This window comes from Coloeus monedula (genome assembly GCF_965178545.1).
Source record: "Coloeus monedula genome assembly, chromosome: 21".
Classification (NCBI taxonomy): Eukaryota; Metazoa; Chordata; class Aves; order Passeriformes; family Corvidae; genus Coloeus; species Coloeus monedula.
Genome location: NC_138801.1, coordinates 7,935,802 through 7,962,101, shown reverse-complemented (window position 1 = coordinate 7,962,101; position 26,300 = coordinate 7,935,802). Strand labels below are relative to the sequence as shown.

General features: G+C 48.7%; 1 protein-coding gene across 1 annotated transcript in view; it reads right to left on the bottom strand.

The window, feature by feature from the left end:
* Window positions 1-26,300, bottom strand: part of ASTN2 (astrotactin 2) — a gene marked incomplete at both ends in the record, with an annotated part of 317,285 nt that overhangs the window by 33,089 nt on the left and 257,896 nt on the right. The window lies entirely within an intron of this gene.

Sequence of the window (26,300 nt, the reverse complement as noted above, 5' to 3'; positions counted from 1 at the left end):
GTGCTCAAGACCAAGGCACAGGAAAAGCAGAAGAGAAGATTTCACGGGGCAACAACAAAAAGCCCACATTTACTAAGAAGAACAGGAAAAAAAGGCCAAATAGAGACACACGACTGTGAACACATCAACAGGGCAGGCACTCAGATGGAAAAGGAATAGTTGGGCTAATGGGCAGTAATGGCAAGAGGAAGTAAATTGGACATGGATAAATGGTTGGTCTACCCCTGCACAGGGCAAATAACCCAACCATCTTTTAAGAAGGAGTTTGATCACTTTATAAAAGGGATTACATGGATAAGTAGCTTGTGATGGAAAGCAAAGGGTCTTCTTTTTCCCGTCTGGAGTTGTGTTCTCACACACCCTACCAGCAAATATAAAGAAGGATTTCAGCCTCCCAAAGCAGCCCTGAAGCACAAACCTTCTAGATTGCCTGAGTATCTTTGCTCACGTTATTAAATTTCAGAAAGAATCCAAAGGTTCTCTGCAGAGTAAATGATAGCTAAGTAGATCATCTCTGTGGAGTAGGAGATATTTTATTGACCAGACAGACATCTGTGTCCTTCATTAATAGTAATAAATAATTGATGTCACACTAAATAAAGCAATAAGCTGTTACAGATATCAAGGACAAATAACTGGCTCCTCTGAGGATGCCTCACCTGTGTTCACTTCTCAGTAGTAAAAAAAACCCAGAGCAGAGCTCAATATCACCATGGAAAATGTTGTGCACAGAGCAAAAAATGTCACTTGCTGCTCACTGATGACAGGTTATGGGGCAATTGTGCTCAGCTATGGGATGCTGACACTCTGAAGAGCAAGGAGTTAATATCCCTGCAAGACTCTCTTCCCCCTCATTTCCTTGCCTTCTCAGGGCTGATCTGCCCCAAACCATCCACTTCCCCAGGCAGCTTTTGAAAATCCATCTCCGCCCTACTAATAACTGTCAGGAAGATGCAGCTCCCTCCAGGTGGCATTTCCCTTCTCTCTCCAGTGCTACCCCTTGCTACTGCCTCATCCTCATCCACAGGCATGGCTGTGGAGTTTGGCAAATCTCCTCTTTTTGGTTTTCTAAGCATCTTCTACCCTGACTCTGGTGGTGTGGCTCTCCTTAAAACAGAGGGAAATAACAAAAAGCACACTTGGAGCTTGCAGAGGGGTCATTCCCATTCTGGGAACGTTTGCAAGCTTCTCCTGGCCACAGCAGGCATAGCTGGGGCTCAACCCACTGGTGACACTCTGGAATAACCACCTAGGAACTCAACTCCAGGAGGAGAAGGAGGAAGAGGACATCCCCAGCTCAGCTGCCTGTCTGCAAGGCTGAGCTGGCAATGTGCTCTCCAGAGAGCACATTTCTCGTGGCAGGAGGCTCAGACGGGCAGGAACAGGGGCTGAGGAATGAAAATGGCTGGGAGCAGGCTCACACACAGCATCCAACAGCCTCAGTCTGCCTCAGTCCTTCCACTGCGGCCGTGCCAGCGCCCAGCAGTTGCGGACAGCAGGCTGGATGAATCACCCATCAACCATCCCACCAAGGACAACCCGAGCTACAGCGCTGAGTTCAACCAGACTAAACAAGAGAGCGAGGCCAGGAGCCTCCAGGAGGCTCGAGGAGCAAAAGGAAGCTCTGGGACCCTCGCAGGCGTTCCCACACCTTCAGCCCACGTCCCTGTGCCAAAAGCAGCATGGAGAAAACCCAGGCACTGAGAACCAAAGTGGAAATTAAGACAAGAGGAGGCCTCCCTGCTGCCATTCACCTTCAAGATTCCTAGAAAGAGCATGAAGGGGAAAGTAGGAAGGCATCAATGTCTCTGTCTTGACAGCTTCTTTACTGGGTTGGATGAAACCAACCCTGCAACGTTACCAGGCGCTTTCCCCTGGTTGTGGTTTTCTCTCCCTGTCTTTCTCCCCTTTGCTTTTTTTCAACCTGTTTTCAATTTACTCTTGTGGCATCTCTGACTGTGACCTCATTCTGGTACTTAAGGGGGGAAAAAAAAAAAAGAGAGAGAGTGTCCTTTAAAAAAGAAATGAAAGAAATCATATTTTATTTAGTTTGGTTGGTTTTGAAGCTTTAGCAGAAGAAAGATTAACCTTTTCTGCCTAACTTAATGAAAACAAGGAGAAAGGCTGTATGGATAAATAAATATCTGTGTGGGTATGGAGCAGGCACGATCGTGTTACAGCCCCGGTGGAGCTGTAATGGGGAACAGGCGCGTTCCTGCACAGCGGCTCCCAATTCCCGATCCATTTTCAAGGAAAGAAAAACAGAGTAGAATGTCAGAGGCCCAAGTGGGCATAAATGAGGGAGCCCAGAGAGGGCAGATGGGGCCCAGCGAGGACCTCCATCCCCAGCAGTGACCTCCAGAGCAATGCCAGCACAGCAGATGGAAAAAGAGACCTTACTCCACTTCCCCTTGCCAGGTTTTGGTTCCTGAAATGAGGAAACAAATGGCATGCTCAGCCCTCCAAGTCTGTCACCTTTTGGGGGTCCTTGCCTCACCCTCTTCTTCCCCTGGGGCTTTCCCTCCAAGGAGGGGAGGTTCAGAGGAGGGCTGTGAGCAGAAGGCTGGGACCGGGTTTTTAGATGAGTGGATGTGGAGCACAGGTTTGCACGGTGGCTCCTCCACCATGGGGTTGTACCTGGGTTTAATGTGCTTTGGATCTGGCACTCGGCAGGGGAAGGCAGTGAAAGGTGGTTGGTTTGTCTTGGAAATGATGGGCTGATTTAAATTAGTGTAACATAACTTCAGGCGACGGAGCTGTTCCGATTTACATCAGCAGATGGTCTGTCTCGCTGCCTAGATCATTAAAAGCAAACCACCCCTACTGATCCTAGAGGAATGATGTCAAAACCTCCTTCCCTACATGGCTTGCCAGATGATAAAAGAAATAAAAAGGCCCAGTTATTACTAAAAAATTTCTGCCCACATTCTGGGAGCATCCATGCATGCCAGCCTCTCATGTTAGATGGGAGCCTAAATCCCATGCCCCAAAACCCTGTAGCCTCAGGAATAATTTCTTTGTCATGGCTTTTCTCAAAGACACATCCATCAGGAATCCCTCTGGCTGGGCACAGGTTGTCTAGGCTGAGGCAGAAAAGCCAGTGATTATGCTGCAACTTTGGGCACAGCTTGTGCTTCACTTCCCAACCTGTACAAAGGTGCAAATTGCAGTTCCCTGAACAGCTCCACCTTTTTTAAGTTAATGATTTTAGGGGGAATTTGATTCCTGTGTGTATGCTACCAGCCATATTAATATTGATGAAGAGCTTTCCTCCAGGCTTCCATCTCCTCTGGGCCCCCATCTCCTCTAGGTTTCCATCACCAGGTCCTCTGCAGATGGAAGACAGCATTTGCAGATGGCTAAATTTAACGAGCAAGGCTTTAGCTGAGCTAAGAGCAAAAGTTGCATTCCAGTGTCACAGAAGTCCCTTAAATGCCTTCACTGGTGCTCTTCAGGGCTGGAACTAGCATGGAGCTACCACATGGAGCTGAAGGATGAGCTGTTCTTTAAGAGAGCCAGTCAAACAGAAGGAAATGGTCTTAATTTGGATGAGCTGCAATGTTCTGTGATACTCAAGGTTAATCATGGGTGTATTCTTCTCTCAGGGTCATCAGTAGGACTCCCTGCTCCTTCACCTGAGCTCTCCACAGACTGCTTATCACAGGTCTTTCACAGTCAATATCTAAGACCTCAGACATGCTTCAAAAATGCTTCAACTCATGTAAAAATGCATCCCCAAGGCAGTGTGCTGCTGGAGGAGAGGGAGAATTAAAGCATTTCGTTCTGTGCTGTGAGCCCTCCAGGATTTCTCAAGGTTCACTGGGTTGCTAAGGGTCAGCCCCAGCCAGACACGAGCTGACTCTGCTACGCTCAGAGACATCCAGGCATGAGCCAGTTCCAATCTCAAAGCCACGTATTCACATTAGCACGGTGGAGAGTCCAAGTGAATGTCTCTATTCCCTGGAGGTTGTCTCGGGCTCTGCAGTATGTCAAAATAGTTACTTGATTTCAGCTCAAGGTGGGAACCCATTTGTACTGGGAGTTGTGCAGGCACGAAGCAAAGCTTTGTCCTCAGATCCCTCTTGTCTGGCAGATTTTGTCCATCACCACAGAGCGAGTTCTCACTCTCATCACCACAGATCTCGCTCCCACCCTATGCTTTCCTTTCATATTTAGCTTCTTTTAAACTGGAGATTTCTAACACTGGACCAATGGTGCAGACCACTTGGTGGTCCCCAAGGCCCATAGCTGGCAGCCTGTAGCAGATCCAGGGTCTGCACGGAGCCTTACGCTCACCAGGAATCCCACCAGCCCTGCTCCAGCCCCAGAGCCACTCTTCTCCAGCATGAACTGATGTGTCAGACACTGCAGAGATGGCAACAAAACCTGAATCAATCATAACCTCGCTCTCCTTAAATGACCAGCACACTCTTGTCGTTCCTGGGGGACTGAGCTACTATCCAAAAATGACTCCCAAATTTTGGATGTGAACACTGCACCAGGGACCTGAGCTCCACCAGTCCAGAGGGTTGTGAGATTTCATCTTCTGCTGGGATTAAGAGGGCTAAATTTGAAGGGGAGCAGCTTTCACCACGAGCTACGTCTGAGGACAAATCCTGGGAAGCTTCCTAAAGAAAGGTAACAAATACTGAAATGACAAACCAGCAGGAAGAGAAAGGAGCAATTCCTAGAATGAAAATCAGCATGCAATTAATTGCTAAAAACATAATTATCTTGGGTAATTTTTCAAATCAGATTCATGTAAACCTATGGTGAGAAGCCATCAACTGGTCTGTGCTTCACATATCCTTGCACTTACTGGGAAAGTGTAATTGCTGGGCTTCTGTATTGCCATTGTTGCCTGACCCTGTTCCCAGTCCCTTCTTAGACTTCACAGCCTGGAAAGTGGACCAAACCACTATCTATAATGGCAACAGATTAAAAAAAAAATCTTCTTTAAATATTTCAAATATTTAAATATTTTTGGTCCTATTTATTCTAAACAGAGGTCATGTGCAGAGATGCTGATGAATTAGTGATCAGACTTTGGACCAGTACATTCCTAAGCACTCAGCAAGCCCAACTGCAGCCAAACCTGCAGGCTGTTATCCAACAAAGACTTAAAAAATTGGTCCTTATGGAGGAACCTGCATGGAAGCAGATCTCTTATTTGGCCCTACTCTGCAGTTTTGGACATTTGAGAGTGGGGGGATAGATCCTCAGCTCATAAAACCTCCTGTAGCTCCCTTGAAGTCAATGGAACAATAACAATTTACACTTGTTGAGTTTCTGCATCCTGGCTGTGAGCTCTCTGGAACAACAACACCATAATGATTATTACAGATATTCTTGATCACTTGTCTGAGGCGGGCTGGAGAACAGCACTGTGTAAGAAAATAGAGGGTTGGTTTGCTATGATTTCCAAAGAATTATTGACCCGTATCTTGCAAACATTTACACATGTTTAGCTTTACTCATGTGAGTTGTTCCATTACACTTGTGTGCCAGATAAACTAATGTACATGCTTGCAGGACCGAGGTTAAAACTTGTGCAAACACAGCGAGTTCTAAATATTTTTGTAGATATGTTGTTACCTCAGACTCAGAGGAGAAAGCCTCTCATTTGGCTGTGCCTCTTCCCATAACTCTCCATTTACCCAAGCAGGCATCACAAGAGATGCCAGAGGTGATACCAAGACAAAACTGAAAAAATAAGCAATTATCTGACCCAACTCAGAAGCCAGAAAAGACCCACTTGGTCAGGACTAACATATGCAAGAGTTGACATCAGCTCTTGAACAAGGAATTACCTGAATTACTGGAGTACATTCACAACAGCTTTCTTAGCACAGCTCATGAGTAATTCATTAATTGGTTTTCCAAAAACGAAGTTAACATTTTTCTTCACAGTTTTGATCCATTAGAAGGCACAAGAAAAGAGGGAAGAGCTGGGAATCTCTCACTTGTGAGGAGTGTACCTCAGCACCCATCACCACCTCAGCAATCCTTCCACCTTTTCCACTAAGACTGCAAGGTCAGACAGGATCTCCTGCCCCCCTGCACAGGCCTGCTGCTCACGAGGACATCTTATAATTACAGATTATAATCTGTAATTTCGTAAATTGAGGTGATCTCGAGGACCAAACCCGTGCCAATGAGGTGTGTGACATGCAGAGACTCCATGTAGGCCATTAATACCACTGACAGTGTCATTTATACCAGGACACGAGCTCTGTCGTGACACACGGGGTCGCAGCGGCTGCAGTGTCGTGACAGACCGCAGGCAAAGGAACATGGGTGAAGAGAAAGGAAACTGCTTTTCCAAAGTAGCAGGGAAAAGGCAAATGTGAGGCTATAACCAGAGCCCCAATCCAGCTCTCTCCCCACTGATAGCTGATTTTCATCCCTAAAGGACTATTAACCCTTTCTTACAAGCATGCAAACTCCAGGCACTGAGGACACCTGCCATTGGCACACAGCAGGATGTCGGCAAGGCAATGCCTTCTGCTCCCAATTTTAAGTCATCCTAGAAACCACAGCAAATCAATCTTGTCATCCACAGGGAAGGGGAGATGTTTGTAGTCAGATCCGATGGACAGTGTGACCTGGGAGCCCATGCTGGTGGGAACAGCCCTTTGACTCCTAGATGTCCTTGGCAAAGTGAGGTATCTGGGCACACTTCCCACCCCCAGGATCACTGATCCCTTTAGGATGGCTCGTTGGAGATGTGTCATCACCAGAAACTGTGCAACATCTGACCACTCAGATGACAAAAGACAGATTCCCAGAATGAGCAGAGCAGGATTAAGCCAAGTGGTAAATGGATTCCAGGGCTGTTCCAGGATCTGTGCTGACGAGGGAAGCCAGGGCCAGGTACCCAACCCGGAGCTCATACAGCGAGGTTATCACTTCCCTCTTTTCTTCAAATCCCTAAATAGAACCCAAACATCACTTGGGCCATGTTAGAGAGATAAGATGAGTCTCTCCCATCCCTTGCAAAGCCTGAAATAGAAGCCCTGTTACTCCATATCCGAAGCATCAAGCATAGGATGCTGACATTTAGCAGTAGGGAAAATTACCAAAACAATGAACCCTCTCAGGTCTCTCTTCTCCCCTCCCTTTCCCCAGTCCCCTGGAAAATGTTCATAAAGTGAAGTGGAAAAAAAAACCTAACCCAAACCCCAACAACCCAAACCCAACCTTCTGTGGAAATAACATGTAGAGGAGAGTGAGTCAGGCTCTGTTAACTATGCAAGGATCACCGGTCCTGCAGACAGGGATGATTCACCAAGGCAGCAAGAACTGCAAGGTAGGAGACTAAAGAGAGGGTGCAGAACCAAAGTTGTATCAAGGACGAGAAGGAAATAAGAAATGAAATGGTTCCATGTTGCAAGACACCTTGCTCTTTATCAAACATCACTCAAGTGACCTAGGATGACTCACTTGATAATGGTGAGGTTATTCCCTGTGTGCTTTGTCCAGACTTTCTTTATGAGAAGGAGGGCCAACAGTCTGTAAGACTTCAATCCATCCCCACTTCCTGCTCCTCTCTCTCTTCTCCCCCTTTCTGAGATGCTCAGTCACTGAGAGCCTCATCTCCCTGCTGCTCTGCTTCCACTGCTCCTTTCCCACACCCATTCCCTTTAAATTCGGCAGCATTATGTGACCCTGTTTTCCCTGTAAAAGATGCCTTCAAGGAGATGAGAAAAGCAGGGCCTGTTTAGGAGCACTGTATGCCATGGGGAGGCCCTCCTGGATGCCACTGGCATAGAAAGTACATTGCCACAAGAGATGGAGAGAAGAATATGGGGCTCAGGTGCCTGGGGTGAATTCTGCCTGCCCAAATGCTCTCCTGCTATTCTTCCATTCCTCCTTCCGCTTCAGCTGCCCCCCCTCTCCCTCCTTTTATCTAATAACCATAAAAATTCAAACAGAAAATACTTGCCCTGAAAAAAACCTAAATACAAAAAAAAAAAAAAAAAAAAAAAAAAAGAGAGAGAGAGAGAAAAAAAAAGTCCTTCCTCTGCACTTCACAATGAGAGCTGTAAAACTTTTTCTGCTTGGAAAATTCTCCCGGTCAGTTTTTCCTACTGTTTAATCCCTGCTTTGAGTTACACAGAATGAGTAAACACATTTTATAAGGTTCTAATTCATACCTAACCCATACAGTTTATAGCTTAACATAGTAAAATACACACACACACAGACACACATGCACTTTTATACACATACAGATATATATATACACAGAACCACTGACACACATGGATAAACCAGCCTTAGTCCCACTTCTGGAGCCTCCCAGCAGCAGGTCTGATCTCTCCAGCGTGTGCTGTGCCTTGAAAACAGCCTGGGGTGCTGACTGTGAATTAGGTGGTCTGGGGAGTAGCTTCCACCCCAGATTCCTGCAACCTCCTTTGTAATAAATGACTAGTCAGTCTTGTTAAGACAACGGTGGGATGCACTGTTCCATCCTTGGAGGACTGAGGAATGCCACCATGTGGTGCCCCAGGAACAATTTTTGCCCACTCTCTGCCCAGCAAGCACCCAGAGTGAAAGCCATGACAGGGAGCAGCCAAGGATCACAGAAACATGGAATCGTTAGGATTGGAAAAGACTTCCAAGATCATTGAATCCAAGCTTTGACCAATCCTCACCTTGTCAACTGCACCAGAGAACTGAGCACCACTGAGCAGGCACCGTTACATCCTTGGTTTTCCTTCTCTTCAATCCTTCTGCCAATTGCTGCTGTTTCAATTTTTCAAGTGCAGCAATCATCTTGAAGACTCAGTCTCTTAATTCTGGGAGCTTTTTAGGCACACAGGTCCTCCATGGGTGTGGAAAAGCACTCCAGGTTATCAAGATGGGCCCATGGGCACCATTCAAGGCCATCCTGGCCACTTCTGTGATAACTTATCACTGGAAGGCACAGACAAAAGCCATGGCTCAAGGTAGCAGCCACCCAAAATGTGACAGGTGGGCTTCAGGGCCCATAATGCTATTTTCATTTTCCTCCTCCTCCCAAGAAAATAAACCGAGTGTTTATGTCCTGAATACGCTGGTCTGAGAAAGGGCAAAACTTTCCTGCAGGAGCCAGGTGGCTGGAAAGGGATGGCAAAGGTAAATATTTGCTGAATTTGTCAATGAGCTCTTATTCCATTTTTCTTATTAATATTTATTTAGACATAATATGAGAGAAACCTGCTCATACCACAGCAATGTGGGTGATTCCACTGTTATTCTCCTCGTGCCAGCTACTGGGAGGCAGAGGGGGGGGGAGGGAAGGAAAAGCAGAAAACTGGAAGAGTGTCAGGGAGTTTGCAGACAATTTTGAGAAAGTCACGGGCTTTCATCTTGGCTTAGCAGGAGGTGGGATGCCTGGAGAAAGTCAATGCATCCATGGACACGTGATGGGCAAAGAGGTTGGACAGCCCAGCCTTCACTGCTGATATTCAAGGCACAGGTGTAGCTTTGGGAGAGAAATTTATGGCATTATAGACCCCCCCCCCCCCTTTCTTTTTTTTTTTTCTTCTTTTAATGAGATTAAGAGAAGGAGAATGAACCACAGCTCCAGGTTTAGTAAATTGTGTGAGATGAGCCTGATGCATTTCTTCAGTGAGACAGTTCATTCCCTAGACAGGGGAACTGTGGTACAATCTAATTTATCTGGGTATCCAGAGGCACCACAATGCGACACAGGTAATTATTAGGGAAGCTTGAAAAGATGGGAATGATCAGAATTATACAGCAGATAAGGGACTGAGTTTGGACGGATGAAAACAGGCAATGCTGAGGAGAGAGTGATGGGAACTGAGTTATCACTATCAGATCTCCTCAATGCTCAGCCCTGTAATCAATCTTATCTCTCACTGGAAATACAGCAGTGGTTTCAGCACCGATGAAGGGTGCATTATTAGGGCACCAGAGGATCAGTCAACAGAAATTGAAATAACTTGAGGGCTATAGCAACGAAATTGAATGCGTTTTAATATTTAATAATGCAAATTAAGTTAAAGATGGAGATAAAATAGTTCTTTTGTTAGCAGGAACTTCTCCAGACAGAAGCAAAGGAGGAGAAGGAGGAACACCTGGATGCACTGACTGGTCTCAGCAAAACCACATGGGAACTGGAGAAAAGGAAAGGAAGTTCCTGGATCTCTTTAAAAGGATCTTCCAGGTGAAATACGAAGAATAAAATCCTTTGACAGCAAAAGGCTGAATGTGGTGGCCCACTACCTGCCTCGCCAGAAGATCACAAAGTCTCCAGTCCAACCTCTTCAAAGTGGGGCCAAATGTGGGGACAGGGCATGGCTACTCGGAGCTGAATTTTGGAAAGCTTCAGGGACTCAACCATGAGCCACACAGCTGATGTTTAAACCACCACTGCTCCGGAGCTGAAATCCCACCTCACTGTGGTGTCCGGGAACAAAGTCCAGGGCACCGCTGGGTGCCCAAACTGGCTGGAGGAGACAGCTGGGAGCGTGTCCCCTGTTGCCCTCCACTGGATAGCAGGAGAATGTCACACTGCTGTGTCATGCCTGGGGACAGCACATCCCCGAAGCAGCTCCTCTTTCAGCTGGGGTAATGGTCTGTGCTCTGGGAACAGAGCAGCTGAACTCGAGCTCTGTTTTTGCTCTGGCTGTGTCTCATGTAGCAACAGCTGGGGGACATAGGTTTGCTCAAACCACAGCCAGACGATTGGAAATAAAAACGATATTCATATATTAATTAACATCTGGCTACTCGTCTAATTACACGATACAATGTGCATGAGCCTTTTGTTCCCTCCATATTTTATGCATTGAATGAAAACTAAACAAATGTTGCAAAAGCAACGCTGCAGAAGCATAAAAACAAACAGTATCCAAATCTGCACTTACAACACTTACTGACCCACCAGTTTAATTAATATGCAAAGGAGGACATGACTAAACCATGACCACAAAGATGGTGGTGACACTGAACTGGAATTAACACCCAGCCTGCTCCAACCTGGCCATTTTCCATTCCCTTTTCATGTATTCTTCATAAAAAATAAATAATAATTTGTTAAACTGAGCAGCTCAGGGCTTGATTTAGCAAATTATTACTTCGAAAGCTACTTCTAATGAAAACAGGCCCTAAGAAAATGGCTGGAGAGCACCATCCCAAAGAAAAGGAGTTGATGTCACCCTGCCTATGCAAACCATCTGACAGCAACTGGTGCTTTCTGCCATGCTTTGGGGATGGAAATAGAAGAGAAGGAGGGGAGGAAAGTCAGATTAACCAACAAAAGTCATCACTCAGGTTGTCTGGTGGTAACACATCATCCTGTGCCTGTGGCTGTCCCCGTGCAGCCGGCAGGGATGGGTGACAGGACGGCTGGTGGCTCTCAGGGAGGTGATGGGGACAGTGTGCACCTGCACGCGGATGTGGTGGGCAGGGAAGAGAAAAGCTCAACACAGCTTAGGGCTGGGGCTTTTGAGACAGGGGCATTGAGAGAAAAGGCAGAGAGGAGAGCAGATCCCCTCTTCCTGCCCCACAACCTGGGGAAAATAAATGCCCAAAGCATTCTGCCCCACTGAGAAACCCAAATAGGCTCTGAACAGGATTAGCCACTCTCTCAAAGAGGTTGCAGGCTTCACTAAAAACACAACAATCACAGAACCCCAGCCCTAGGTTCACAGACTCCTTTTTGAACTCAAGAGCAAGAATGGAGTGACAGGAATCTCGGGCCTTGCAGGGTTTTGGGAAAGAGCTTTTACAGAAGCTGGACCCCTCAGCACTCAGCAGTGCCCATCCTGCTCGAGTACCAGGCCAAAATCATGGCCCTGTTTGATTCTGATGCCATGGAGGGAACATAAAACCACTGCTCCCTTCTGGGTGGGCCGGTGCCCATGCTGGAAACCTCTCCCCAGCACAGCAGACACATTTGGGTGCCACTGGGATGTGAGGAGATGTGTGGCACATGAGCTCTGACAGGTTAATGCCACCAGCCAGCACCTGGTGCCAACCTCAGTTTGTTAGAAGGACCAGGAGCAGAGAGAGTTCCTCTCCTCATTCCAGTCACCCATCCTGCCCTGATGGCAGCCAGGTGTGATCCAGCCCACCTGGCTCATCTCACTGCAGCACCTCTGTGAAGGTGACCCAGCAGGATCCCAGCATGAAATCCCTGCTTTATGGTCAGCCTCCCACAACCCCATATAGATGTTTCCATCCCTTACTGTGCTTCTGCATGAGGCCAGATCCACGCTCAGCTGTCTGTGAAGGGGGTCCCCATGAGGACACCCCTGGAGCTGAGCAGGTACTGTGGCCTCAGTCCTCTGCTCGAGCACTTTCCTTGTGCTCAGCTCCCACAACACTGCCAAGCTTCAACTGTTTGGGTTGAAATTTTCCACACTGGGTATCTGCCTCTGGCTGAATTTTTTGGGAAAGTTTTAGATTAAAAGAAGTCCAGCCAATTCCAGCAAAGCAGTTGGGAGAAAATATTGTTTTCTTCATGTTAAAAAAAAAAAAAGGTGAAAAACTAAAACCAACTTACATCTTTTGTTATGAAGCCACAGGGTTCAAAGCGTGGACTTGGCATTTGTACCTGCATGTGGCCTTCCAGAGCCTGAGGGGGCTCCAAGAGAGCTGGAGAGGGACTTGTGACAAGGGCCTGGAGTGACCTGACACAGGGAATGGCTTCCCACTGCCAGAGGGCAGGGCTGGATGGGATATCGGGAAGAAGTTGTTCCCTGGGAGGGTGGGCAGGCCCTGGCACAGGGTGCCCAGAGCAGCTGTGGCTGCCCCTGGATCCCTGGCAGAGTCCAAGGCCAGGCTGGACATTGGGGCTTGGAACCACCTGGGATAGTGGGAGGTGTCCCTGCCCATGGCAGGGGGATGGAGGACCATGAGGTGCCATCCCACAGGTCCATGTGCCACCCACTTAGTCTCAAGTACCCTGATCAAAATCACAGCCAGCACAACCCAGCAGCACATCTGCAGAGCCACGTGGGCACTGCTCCATGAGAGCTGGCACCCACAGGCTTGGAGCCCCCCGCCCTGGCCCCTGGGCACCTGGAAAGCCCAGGCAAAGAGCAATGCTCCAGCCAGCCCTTCTCTCCAGGGCTGTGTGTTCCAACTCTCCCTTCCCTAAATGGGAATACAAAAGTTCCCTGTCCCAGGGATGCCTGCTCAGAAAAAACCAAAAATCACAAGAGCTGAAATACTGATGGAATAACACCTCAGAGCAAGAAGTCAGAAATTCATCTGCGGGAGTATCCCACTTCCCTCCCTCAAATTCTTGATGCCACCTGGAACTGAGTGGGGCTTACACCTCACTCCCTAAATTAGGACACTTGGTAAGTAAGAGCTTGTTCTTTATTTGTGTCTGCTCTGTGGTCTTCAAGACAGCTTCTGTCTTCAGGGCTCCTGCCCTCTGATCCTTCACCAGCATCAGGAAACGTGCCAGGAGGAAGGAACAGAGAAATCCTAAGGAGACAACTGTCATGTGAAACTCTGGCACGAATGGCGCAACTGGTTGCATGTCAGGGGGCTTGAGAAGGGGTGGTGGGAGCTGGCAGGGTGGGCAGTTGCTCAAAGGAAACCACAGAGGACTGACCAAGCACTTGGAAGATTCCACACATACCTCCCAGATATGCCGGCGGTTACAAAATCCCTGCCCGGATAGGGTGGCGGCATGCCCTTGGGGAGAAAAAAAGGAGAAAAGGAAAAAACAAAACCCCAACCAACCATTCATGGGGCAGACAGAGGGCTGCAAGTCCTCTGCTTTCATGAGACACACCACAGGCATCAAGACATTGCTGGCCTGGAATTCGGGCTATGCTTGCGGTCCGTGAGGCAACTCCGAAGCCTTTGGTCCCATTAAGCAACATTACATGATAATGCAGCAGCACTCTCAGGCTGAGGGAGAAGGAAAACAAAACAGATGACTCTGGATGGAAAGGCATTGCTGTAAACCTGGGAGGGAGAAGAACATTCCTTCGGATACTCTTTTTGGCTGGTTGTGTCCTTTCCTCCCAGCTCCCACCTCTCTCTCCGCTTCCCCCCTCCTCCTCTTGGAGAATTGGTGACAGCAAGGGTTTTTTTTTTACTAATATTTCCATATTAAATAGAAAGGAAGAGTGTGAAAAGCCATGCGGAGCGGTGGCAGCTAGACAGTGGAATCTGCAACTGAAGGGTGGAGTTGGAGCACTGGAGAGGTGCCGGTTATTTATAGGGTATGAGAGAACACGAAAAATGTCTGGCCCCTTTAAGGCCCCTTAATCCAAACAACCAATGGAAAGGGAAAAAAAAAAAAAAAAAAGGGGAAAAAAAAAAAAAAAGAGAAAAATAAAGAAAAAAAAGGGAAGGAAAAAAATGAAGAGAAAAGACATCTCTGTACCAGACTGCAAAGTGTGAACAATGACCAGAGGATGGACTGGCACGGTCCTGCCCCGTCCCTCCAGCCAGACTGCGCCCATGGCAGGGCAGCATCCCACTGGATCAGCGGGACCAGCATCAGGGCACAGAGCCCTGTGCTCCTGAGGCAGCCCCGAGACACAGCTGCCTTGAGGGTGGGACGTGGCAGCTGTTTAATCCATGAGACAGCAGCGCTGGACCGGACGCAGAGATGAAGGGCGCGTTCAAGAGATATCAAAAGGGACAAGCTGAGAATGTCGGGAATACGGCCTGGAAATTCCCTTCCTTCAGTCTGCATCCATGGAGCAACCAGGGATTTTTGCACTCTGATCCTAGAATATGATTCATGTCCTCACTTCTTTTGGGATCTATAAATTGGAGGCCTCCTCGTGTCCAGGTATTTCAATGTAGATGTGGATGCTCTGGGAAAGCTGCTGGTTGGACCCTCGTCATGGCTGGTCTAAGCAGGGTTATTTGGCTCCAGGCCTGGGAGACCATCACTTCCAGCTCTTTCCTAGCATTTCTGATAGATTGTAGGCCAGCTGAGTAATGTCTTGCCTCTACAAGACGTCCTTCCTGAAGAGGACTGAGAGGGACCTTGGTGCAAAGAGGTGCCACACAAACCACGGTAGTTTCGTGCTCTTAGTAAAACTCCTTTTTTTGCTTCTGTCCTAAAGAAATGCATGAGGTTTTGCCTATTTTTTTCTAAGCAGGCATAAGGGAATTGTGAAGAGGTCCTGGAGGACACTCAGCACTTGGGTGATTTAGTGTCCAACAAAGTGGGTAAGTCATCAGCTTCAATGAATATACACCTGGAACCAGGAAAACTGAAGACAGACAATTCTGTGGATAGAAAGGGGTCAGGAAAGAGATTCAAAAGCTCGAGCAGATGACAGTGACACTAAATCCTCAGGTCTTTTCACAAGCCCTGCTCTTATTCCCTAGGATCCTGTTGAACCCATGAGCCTCCACTAATAGGTTTCATTCTCCTCTGCCAGTATCAAATAACAAATGTCAGATCTCATATGGGAATCACTAACAACATAAAAATGAGATTTATATGGAAAGATGAAGTTCAAAAGAATAGTTACAAACCCCAGAAAGGTTTTGTTTGTACCCAAGCACGCACAAACAAAATCAAAGTCAAAACAGTGCTGTTCAGAATTGTGATCGCCATCACCCGTGACCTTTTCCCACCATCACTGTGATTTTGAATGCTGGACTTTGGCTGCAAATTAATTTGCTGAAACTGAGGAAAATGCTTCCCTGATGTGTAAATAAGAAAAGGTTGAACATGCATTAGGTCATTTCAACTTCCTTCAACTGCATGTTAATACTCCCTTTAGCTCCAGGAGCTCCAGAGCCCTAGATCTGCTCCCAACCTTCCAACCTTGTGAGAAGGATGACATAAAAGTCCTCAACTGCCAGTGGATGACGCTGGTTGAGCTTTCCTGGTGACCACAGAAATGCCTAAAGCATCGCAGATCTGGAACACATGGAGGCACAGAGAGGAGAAAAGACTTGGTTACGGTGCGGCCTGGACAAGACGGGTCTCAACACAGCTCTTCTGATGCCAGTGCCCCAGGGAGGCTGGACTGACATCAAGCAGAGCAGTGAGGAAGAGGAGGGCTGAGGCTCTTCCTGCTTGTCACAAGGCGAGTCCAGGAAACTCGGACCTTAGCTCTCCTCCTGCTCTGGACTTCAGCCACTGGCTCCTCTGACTTGGAGAATCTGTCAGCACACCTCAACCCTCAAAATCTGGGGCTTGAGCCAAGGCCCTCAAAGGGGAGCAAAGGAAGGATGGGAGACAGAGTCCAAAAGTGTCTTTCCGCCCTAAAGGTGAGCCCTTTGGAAGAGGCTGCAGTCCCATGCGCTCCGCCTGGGGACGGCCTGCCAGTGGCTGTTTGATATGTGGAGTGAATTAAAAAGTTACCCCCACGCAACGATATTCCAGCACCTTTCAGCACCAACTTGTCTTTTCCTTTATCTTCTTTTTTTTAAACACAGACTCTTGGGAAAGTAACTCAGCAGAGCAGAGACAGAATAGAATTGTCTTTTCTTTTGGCTTCCAACACAAGAATGCAAAGCGTTGTCTCTCTGGGACGAGAATTAAGTATGGGCAAGTGTTTTGGCAAGAGAGCCACAAAGGAGAATGGAAGGAGAGGATGAGGCGGGGGAAGAGGAAGGGAGGGAGAGCTGGGGGTCAGATGGATGGTTTCGTCTTTTATAAATCTTGGATGGGGAAGAGGCACACAGATGGCTTTGTGTTTTAAATGATTCTAATAAATCAGCTCCATAATCAAAATGCCCTTGTCTCTCTTTTTTCCCCCCTCTTCCATGGATCACAGCTGAGCAGTGAGGCTGGAGCGAGGGAATGGCAAGGACTGGAGGTGATACCCGACTGTGGCAAGGGAGTGTGCAAACCCCTGTGCACGTGTGAGCCACCACAGCACTGACCATGTCACCTCTGAGTGAACAAATGACATCAGCAGGGGAAGGAATGAGCACAGGGGGCTCTACAGCCAGCAAGGGCGGGCAATCCTGGCAGGATCCTGGACATTTCTAAGGAGGAACGCGCCCATACGTGTAGGAAGACGGTCTGAATGTGAGCGTGAGTCTGTAGCTATCTGCAAAGAGAGGAGCTGCCCTGATGGTGGGGGAAGGAGTGGGAAAAGGCAGGGTCTCGTCTCTCCCAGGCGGGAGCAGACGTGCCGGGGAGGAATGCTGCGTCTCTGTTCCAGCGCTCCGACTTGGCTGTGAGGAAGGTGCAGCCTCTCCTCCTCCAGCAAGAGCCACTGGGCCTGGTCTGCGGGGGGAGCGGAGGCTCCTGCAGTTCGGGTTTTCCATTTGGAGCTCCACGTGGCACGAACTCCCATCGGTTTCCTTGCCAGAGGGAGCCAGGTGGAGAGAACAATAAAAAGCAGAAGGCGCGGGGTGGGGCGGGATGGTCCAGAGCGGATGCAGAGGATGGAATTAATCAGCTGTCCGGGAGGAATATTAGAGCTCTTCGGCTTGTCGTCAACGCCTTCTCCTCCTTCCCAAAGACAGACACAATGAGAGACCAAGGAACATTTCCTATTGTTACAGGGGATTTGTCCACAAGGTCCAGCCCCATGTGGAAGTCATTACCGGCTGGGAGTGGTAGGTATCCGCACAGAACATGCAGCGAGATGGGATGGGGGAGGGCAACTGGGAAAAAGTTGAGAGACCAGAGATGATGTGTCCCTGCCTAACTGATTTAAGCATCTCGAGGGAGGTGGTCACAACAGCAGCCCGGCTCCAAGTCCAGAGATCACCATGGGCTGAGGTACAAAGTGTTTTGCTTTGTGTCACCCCTTGGGCTGAGCCAAAGTCCTGAGTGTTCCTGTGAGAAGCCATCAAGGGTAGCTCAGCGCCAATGGGAATGGATCATGAATTTCACTGCTGCTACCGAACAGGGAAAAGAGGGACAGTTACATCAAGGTTTTCTTTTCCCTCCTCTGACCCTCCCTAGACAGAAAACCAGAGTGGCTGCAGCAGCAGCTGTACAAAGCACGAGGTGAAGAGCTGACCACTGCCCACCTGCACGTCCTCCTGCTCCAGCAGAACTTGGCCTTCAGGATCACGCATGGAAGAACGTAATTATCCGTGGGTGAGAGCCCAGGACTCAGCGATCAGAGAGAGTCAACACCTCCGTGCTCCCAGGGGAAGGCAGATCCTTTTAGACGTATTACATCTAAGCTCAGTTTTTTCACATTAAATCATACTTAAGACAGCAGCATCTCCAGGAACGGTGATGTCAACATCCCCAGAACAGCTGGAGGAAAGGGGCACCTCAGAAATCCATGGGAAATTCACATCCCAACTTGTTTGCTGCCATGTATCAGTCTCCCTGCTCCTGCCCTGTTGAGTACTGAAAAGGACTGAGTTGAACAGATGTTGCTGCAGGTAAAACAGTCCTGTGTACCACAAAACTGACCTCCCCAAGTTCTCTCATGTCATCCCCAGCCATGAAGGAGCAGATAGAAACAAGGTCAGCCATGTGTATTGGGGTAAAAAATGGTTGTATGAAGCCTGGTTGGGCCATTTGGTCTGACAGGAACCGTGTGACACACAGGGAAGAGAAGTGAGAGAGAAAGAGGGACAGGCACACAATCCAGGGCTCTATGGGGACACAGTCTGTGGGACAAGCAGTGTCTGCTGGGGGCTTCAGGAGGCTCCAGACACAACTGCCACACTTAGAGATGGGTACATGGAGCTGCCTCAAACCACACCTCCCCAACAGCACTGGGGAAGCAGGGGAACACAGCCGTGGCGAGATGGGAGGAACAAGGACTCTCAGCCACCTCAACATGCTGCAGCACATCCTGGACAACTGCCCCAGCAACAGCCCCTTGTGCAGCACAGATTAAGCAGATTTCTCCAACCTTCTGCCCTCCTGCTCCAGCCCAGCCCCCCACACCCCATTTCTTGCCTCCATCAAATTCGCTGCCCACAGGAGGCCTCACCAAGCCAAGCATGGTGACACGGTGCTGGGCTGCTCCTCTTAAAAAAGTAAAACAAAATAAAAGAAGAATGCTTGTTCTACTTCCATGGAAATTATCAGCGGGATGCTTGGGATGCTCAGCTCATTTATCTCCAACGAATTTCACCTCAATTGAGTAGGATGTCCCTCCCCACAGGACAGTGTTCAGTTGGGTACTTTTACCAGCATGAACAGCACAGCTTTTCCTTGTAAATGGTGTGAACATTCTCCTTAATGTATGTCCTACAAGAACTCGTTTTTACCAACGTTTATGCATCGTAACACATTGCCCTCATGCTGCAAATTCTCAACACGGGCACAGCTTTGTGTATGCCTGAGATCTTCCTGGTTCCAATGAGCCTTTCAGCAGCAGCTTGCTGAAGAGGCTGAGGCTGTGCTTATGTTTTATGGATCTGGAAAAATTATTACATAGCAATAGGGTTCAAACAGGAGTCCCCAGATCCATCAGATGTTTGACTTGCCTGGTACATGCAGTCCAAAATGGAAACGGGATGGGAAACATAATAAAATGTAATAAAAATGTCTATAAACATTTCGGGTTATTGAAAAGAATCTCTCTTTGTAAGTTCCCTAACTTTTGAAATCATGAACATGTATTCTCACAAAGCTAGACTGAGAAATAGCTCATATTTAATTTAAATTTGCATTGTTCCAATTACACCTACAAAATACACGACATTTACATGTATAAAATACATTATTACATTGTAAACTATATTTTTATATAATTTAAATTAAATTTAAAATTGAAATCGTACTGAAACTAAATGGATTTGTTTGCCATATGTATTTGGGGGACATGCCATCCTCATCCTGTACTACCAAAGAATATAAAAATAAAGCTAAATATTGGACTCATGGAGCTCTCTTTTCTCTTTTAGCTCTTTTTTGTTGTTTTTTTAAACATCAGTGGACTTTTTAGACAATCTATTTAACACCATATGCACACTCTCCACTGTGGTACTGAAGATGACGTGATCTGCTCTGTCCAGAGGGGGAAGCCCATCACCCCTCCACGAAAACAGCTGTGATGGCTCAGCTGGACAAAGCCACCCCCTGTGACAGCAAAGAGGCCATGGCCACCATGGGGAAGGCAGACACGGAGTCCCCACTGTCACCAGCCCACACCACGGTGACCTCCCAGGGCTCCTCCAGAGCAGCCCCCTCGCAGCACCAACCACCCTTCTCCCACCTCCCTTCCTGCTCTCCCCCCCACTCCCAGCTCTCCTTTCCCTTCCCTCTCTCTCTCTCTTTCACTCTCCCACCACAGCTGGTTAAAATTACGCTGGAATTTTGTTTTTCTGTCAAGTGAATTTGGACCTGGTAAATCCCTCCCAGCCATTCCAGTGGCCTCCCAGCGAACATCCAGGCTGGATGTAATGCACATGATTTAAGAAAGGTGCTGCTGGAGCTATTTCCGAGCACGTTCACAACACGGGGCTGGCAACAGCCAAGAGGGGCTCCTGGGGCTCTCAGACACCCAGGGAGGGATGTCAAGGTGTCCACATGAGGAGTGGGCAAGGGAAGGAGGAGAAGCCTGAAGGCACAGCCTGTCAGCTGGAGCAGCTCACCTTGCAAAGATGAGGCAAAACAACAAGAAAAAATGACAGCAAAAGAACACAGAAACATCTCAGGCTTGGAGAAAGCCCAGCCCTTTTGTCTGGAGAGATCACAGGAGCAAGCATGAAAACTCTGGGGTGAGGGACGACGACAGAGAGCTGTGGCACAGGAGGAGAAGGCCACGTTCTTGGCTAGCCTGGGGAGGCTCTTACAACACACGACAACAAACCAAGGCTCCAGCCATGTGCCTGCACATCAGCACTCACGCCTGGCACAGTGTGGGGGCTCCCAGTTTACGCCTGGGGGGCCACCAGTTCTCAGTGGCCTTTGAGTCACCTCTGCCTCGAGCTGGCACAGCTCAGCTCAGGGCAGCTCTGAGTGCCTGGGCTGGGGGGTGGTGGGACCTGGGCAGAGACATGGCCATGTCCAAGCTTGGGAGCCTCCCCTGCTCTGCAGCTTTGGTGGGGAACTCAAACAATCCCAAAATTGATGTCCCACCTCCAGCATCATCCCCAAGGAACTCCATGATCTCCCAAGAGACCAGGCAGCAGTTATGAGCAGGACTAGTTAGGAATTTGAGGTCAAAACCAGCTGTACAGCAAAAGAAGTCCTTCTATTAAAAGTAACAGGTTTAGAAACAGATGTACAGGTGAAAGAAATTTTGGGCTGCGGGAAACAAAGTGAGGCAATGCCTCTGGTAGCACTGAAATTGCCCCATTATGACATTTTTGGAATGGAACAATGCTATTCTAGCTTTCAACATTACTTTTTTAAAGACAATCACCAATGGTTAAAAATACTAAGTTTTTAAAAGGTCAGGAAGAGAAAAAACTTTTCACTTTCGCACAACAAAACCTCTAAATTAGCCCTAAGTGGGTTTTATGAGTGGGCAAGGATGGGAGGTAGGGGCTGTAAAGGGCAGATTTTATTTGATGGAATATTTCAAGTTATTTTAGAAGGCAAAGAAGGGGAACTGTTCCTTTAGGTCATAATTAAATACACGCACGCTGTGCATATATACACATGTATATATCCACACACACCTCTTCCCAGACTCAACATCCAGGCCCTCTCCAGGTTTAATTAATACCTGCTTGTGCTGGGCATGTAGACACGATCCCTGTCCTGGACAGTTCCTGATCCCAAAAGAACAAACCAAAGGATGAATTAGGATCTAAGGGGCAAAGCAACAGCTTAAACCCCCTCAAAAGGCTCAGCAGCAAACCTGCAAGCAGAATCCAAGGAGCTCTGGGTATCACTCAGTGCATTATGCACTTGGCCAAGTGCGTGGAGGAAAAGCTATTTATAAGGTGATGACTGAACAGCTGAACATGGGCTGGGTTGGATGTGAGCATGGAAGAGAAGAGAGAGATGGGCTGTGCATGTGTGCGTGCCCACAGGCACGTCCGTGCCCACCTCCTGTGTGGGGCCAGCAACCACCTCCGAAATCACCCAGAGGAGGTGTAAAGAAAAGAAAGAAAATCAAGGGCTGAACTTGGTACTAGTCCATATTCCTCCTCCCCTCACCCCAAACACCGCAATAAAAATGGTAAATTAACTTTAAGGCATTTTTTTTTCCTCTTAGTCTTCTCTAAGATGATATGAGAATGTTTTATATATAATCTAGATTTATGGCTTTTTTGTTTTTCATTTAAATGCAGGGTTATGAAAGAAAAAGAAGTCATGTTTTGGTAATAAATAGAAAACACGCAAACAGAAAATCATTTAGATATTAATATTGCAAACCTGACGCCTGCATTTTTATGTGTATATAAATATATATTCACACACACAAAAAAGATATAGAACCAAACCCCGTGCTTATACATCATGTTTATACACTACATCTAAGTGTACTTATAGTGAATTCACTTACTGACTGGTTTTGGTGCTTGAAAACATGCCAGTAAAAAGCCAAAATGTCAGTAAACACAGTGGATGTCGTCACTGTTTTCCCTCTTCAGGTTGGTTTCCCTGGTGTACAAAGGTCAGCTCCAGCTCCAGCATAAATTATTGCTGCCTATTTGACTCATAATAACATATCCAAATAATAACCAACACATGCTGGATGCTTTATGGATGAATAATTCTTACCCCAAAGAACTGGCAATTTAAACAGTTTAGATGCAGCAAAACTGGGAGAAAAGTTGCATTGCCCAGGTTGTGGGGCCAGGGGCAGAGTAAATCCTGTGCTCAAGGAAAGCCTCCAGGCCTGAACTATCTCTGCCAGCACCTCCACATCTGCCCTTGCTGGACCCAAGGCAGGAGAAGCACCTGGGGCACGCTCATGGTGGACAAACCTCTGCTAAACCCCAGGAAACCTTCGGGTGCTTTGCTCTGGAGCAGAGCTGTCACGCTTTGGGACACCCAGGCGGGTGCAGAGGCGAGAGCGAGCGCCAGTGGATGGGACACTGCCTTCCCTTGGCAGCATGGGGTCCGGCTGCCACCCAGCCCTGCCCTGCAGGACCTGCTCTGGCTGAAGACGTGGCTGAGAGCCCTCCAGCCTCCACAATTCCCCGCACGTGACGAGCACGAGCACAAGCCCGGGCCGTCCCTCCGAGCACATCCTCAGCCTTTGCTGCTGGCTCCGTCCCTGACATGTAAATAATGACATACCATTTCCACGGCTCTCCAGCCTATTATGCTGCTCTCTGGACCTTGCCTCCCATCCGAGCAGAAAACCTGCGTCCCTGCGTGACCCTCCTGGCGCAGCCAAAGCAAACCAACGTGCTATATTTGTTTTTCAAGCCCTGGCCAGGAACGATTCCCGTAAGGCTCAGCCTGGCTTAATGGAGCTGTGTCTGTGCTCTGCCTCTAAGCCTGCACTTGGCCACAGGGCCGGAGCTGCTTTTGCGCTGGCTCAGGCAGGACGTGGAGGGGTTTGCTGAGGGTAACAAAGTGAGAGGCAGCGGCAGAAAGTGATGGTGGGGCAGCAGGGGAGGAAGACAACAAGAGAGACAAGGGAAAACAAGGAGGAGGGGCAGACAGAGGGTGCTCCCAACCTTCCCAGTGTATTGTGGCTGCTCAAGACAAACTTGGCTGGGCAGCTGGTTTGCAGCAAGGAGTGCAGTGAGAGGGCAGCGGGGCTGGATGAGCTGTCCCCAGGACCTCCTCACCACCTGTGTCACACCACCACGCTCATCCCCTCCAGCCTCTTGCTCGACCACAGCAGCCAGGGTGTTTTTTCTTGGAGGCAGATGCTCCCCGCATTCCCAAGCGCTCCCCACTTGTTTCATTCACCCCAAAGAGTGATGTTCTGATACAAACACGATGACATAAATCTTGCCCTAAAATAGACACGTGAGATGCTGAGCTTAGTTCCATCACAGTAAAACCCTGTCCTCTGTGTCTTAGGAAGCCTCTTGCCACCCTCATGGGTAGCTGCTTTTTTGCAGAAGTATCTGCAATACAAAGAGCCCTGAATATCATCAGAGCACCACATGCAGCACCCCCATATACAGACAGTCCTGGTAGCAGGGCACAGAGAGACATTTTTTAGGAGACACCTTTTGCCAGCAGGATTTCCTAGCTGGGAACACTCAGCAGAGGAACAAGCAGGTTTGTCCAACCAAGGATGTTTGTAGCCAGTTGAGTGCATAGCCACAGCCTGCACTCAGGAAGCAATGAGACGTTAATTAGGGAGGTTCATAGCAAGTCCTGCTAATTGCATCAGTGAGGTGCACATGTCCCATACTCCAGTGCCTGTGAGGACACCCAGACTTGTCCATTCTCCCTGGTGTGCCCAGACCCTGCACACCAGAGCAGAGCAAAGGTTGAGGCTCCGGAGTCTCCCTCACTGGAGATATTCCAGAACCATTTGGACACAATCCTGTGCCATGTGATCTGGGAAGGCCCTGTGTGAGCAGGGAGGTGTGACCAGGTGATCCAGTGTGGTCTCTTTCAACCTGACCCACTCTGTGATTCTGTAAAGGAGTTATACCAGGCTCAGCACACAAAACCCAAGCTGTTCCACTGCGGCCAGACAGGAAACAGTTTGGGGAGGATGAGAAAAGCATGGCTATTGGACCCAGATCTTCTGCTTAGTGTTGAAACATGTCCAGAGCAAAGCAGGAGAAAGGAGAGATTGAATCTGCAAAGCTTGGCTTAAGAGCCAGACCAGGAGCTGAGTTCACTCAAAGTTTGGATGTATTCAACTGGGAAAAGATTCAGCTCCTCAGGAAGAGAATGGCCATGAAGTTCAGACCCAGAACTAAACTTCTACTGAGTTTGTACTGCTGGAATTCCAGGTTTTTTGTTGGGACCCATCCTGTGAGGAAGCACCCATTGCTGCTGGCAGGTGGGACCTCCACACCCACACTGCAGCACGCCCAAATTGCACCACTTCAACACACTTCATGCTCAGGACATGGGACAGTAACCAAATGCCCTCACCCCACGGCCAGCATTACCTTGTGTTCTGTGAACAAGGAACCTCTGAGCCCAACAAACCTCATCACGGTCGGATATAACAAGGATGAGACACATCTTCCCCTGAACATCCTCAAAACCAGCAAAAAGTTACCCAGAAAGCCACCAAAGAAGCACATCTGGGAGGCCGGGGTGTGCCTGCACATCCCAGGCTCCTGCAGTGAGGCAGGAGGGGAGAGGAGCACTCGAAGGCCGTCTCTCAACTGCAGGGAAGTTCCCATCCCTGGGAAGCACAGGCAGCGGGGGAAGAGGCAGCTGAACGATTCATGATGAATGTAAAACATTTCTACAGATCAGAACCTCTGCCCAAAGGGTGTAGAATGACTCAGCTGTGCAAAGGAGCCCCTCATCTCTGGGGATCCTGGGCATGTGGGATCACAAGTCACCAATTGTGCTGGCTGCAATTAAGAGCACTGAGTCAAATTCCTGACCACAACCACAGCCACAGCCACCCGTGGGCTGTGCCTATGAGTGAGCCATGGTGACCACAGCAGCATCTCAGAAATGCCACCTCCGGCCAGGAGCTGCCCCTGAGCCCTCATCAGTGTGGGCATCTCCCACAGCCTCACCACGGACACAGGACATTGGTTTCCAGCTGGGATGTTCTGGTATCTTTACACAGAGTGACACTCGGTGAGCTAAAGTGATGTCCCTGCCACTGACACCCTCACTGGTGCTGCTGCAGGGACAGGGCACAGCTGTGGGGAGGTGCTGTCTGCAGGACACAGCCTGGACACGATGCCAGAGATGCCAGTCTTGCTTGGAAGGCCTGGATGGGCAGGAACATAGGCAGAGCTGTAACTCCACCTGGGCCCTGCCTGCTCCTGCCCACCTGCCTTGGGAGGGCGGGAGGAAGCGAAGGTGCCACGTGTCCCTTGGGATGCCAGGACAGGGAAAGGCAAGGCAGGGCAAGGCAAGGCAAGGCAAGGCAAGGCAAGGCAAGGAGCACACAGTGAATGGCAGGGCCGGGGCTGCCTGAGTGCAGAGCGACCCAGACGGGGCCCCCTCGGCTTCCCGGCCAAGGCAGGACGGAGCAGCCCAGCTGCTCAGGCTTGGCTTCTCCTTGCATGGCAGCTGGGGGGGAGAGCCAAACGCAGGGAGAGACGGGGAGCATGTGCGTGCACGGGGGGCTGCAAACACCCCTCCCCTCCCACATTCCCTCAGCTTGGGGGGGGGGAAAAAGGGAATAAGGAATAAGTAATTAGAAGGTGAAATCAGGACATAAAAGAAGCAGAAAATCGTCTCAAAGGGTGCTTTTTCTTTTTAAAGGTTTCACCAAGATTTTTGCTTTTCCCCAGGGTGTCCTTTGCAAATCAGGCCTCACTGCAAAGGCTATTGGATATGACTCTGACGTCAGCAGGGAAAAGGTCCCCAGACTCTCATTAGAAAGGGGAAGAAAAAAAAC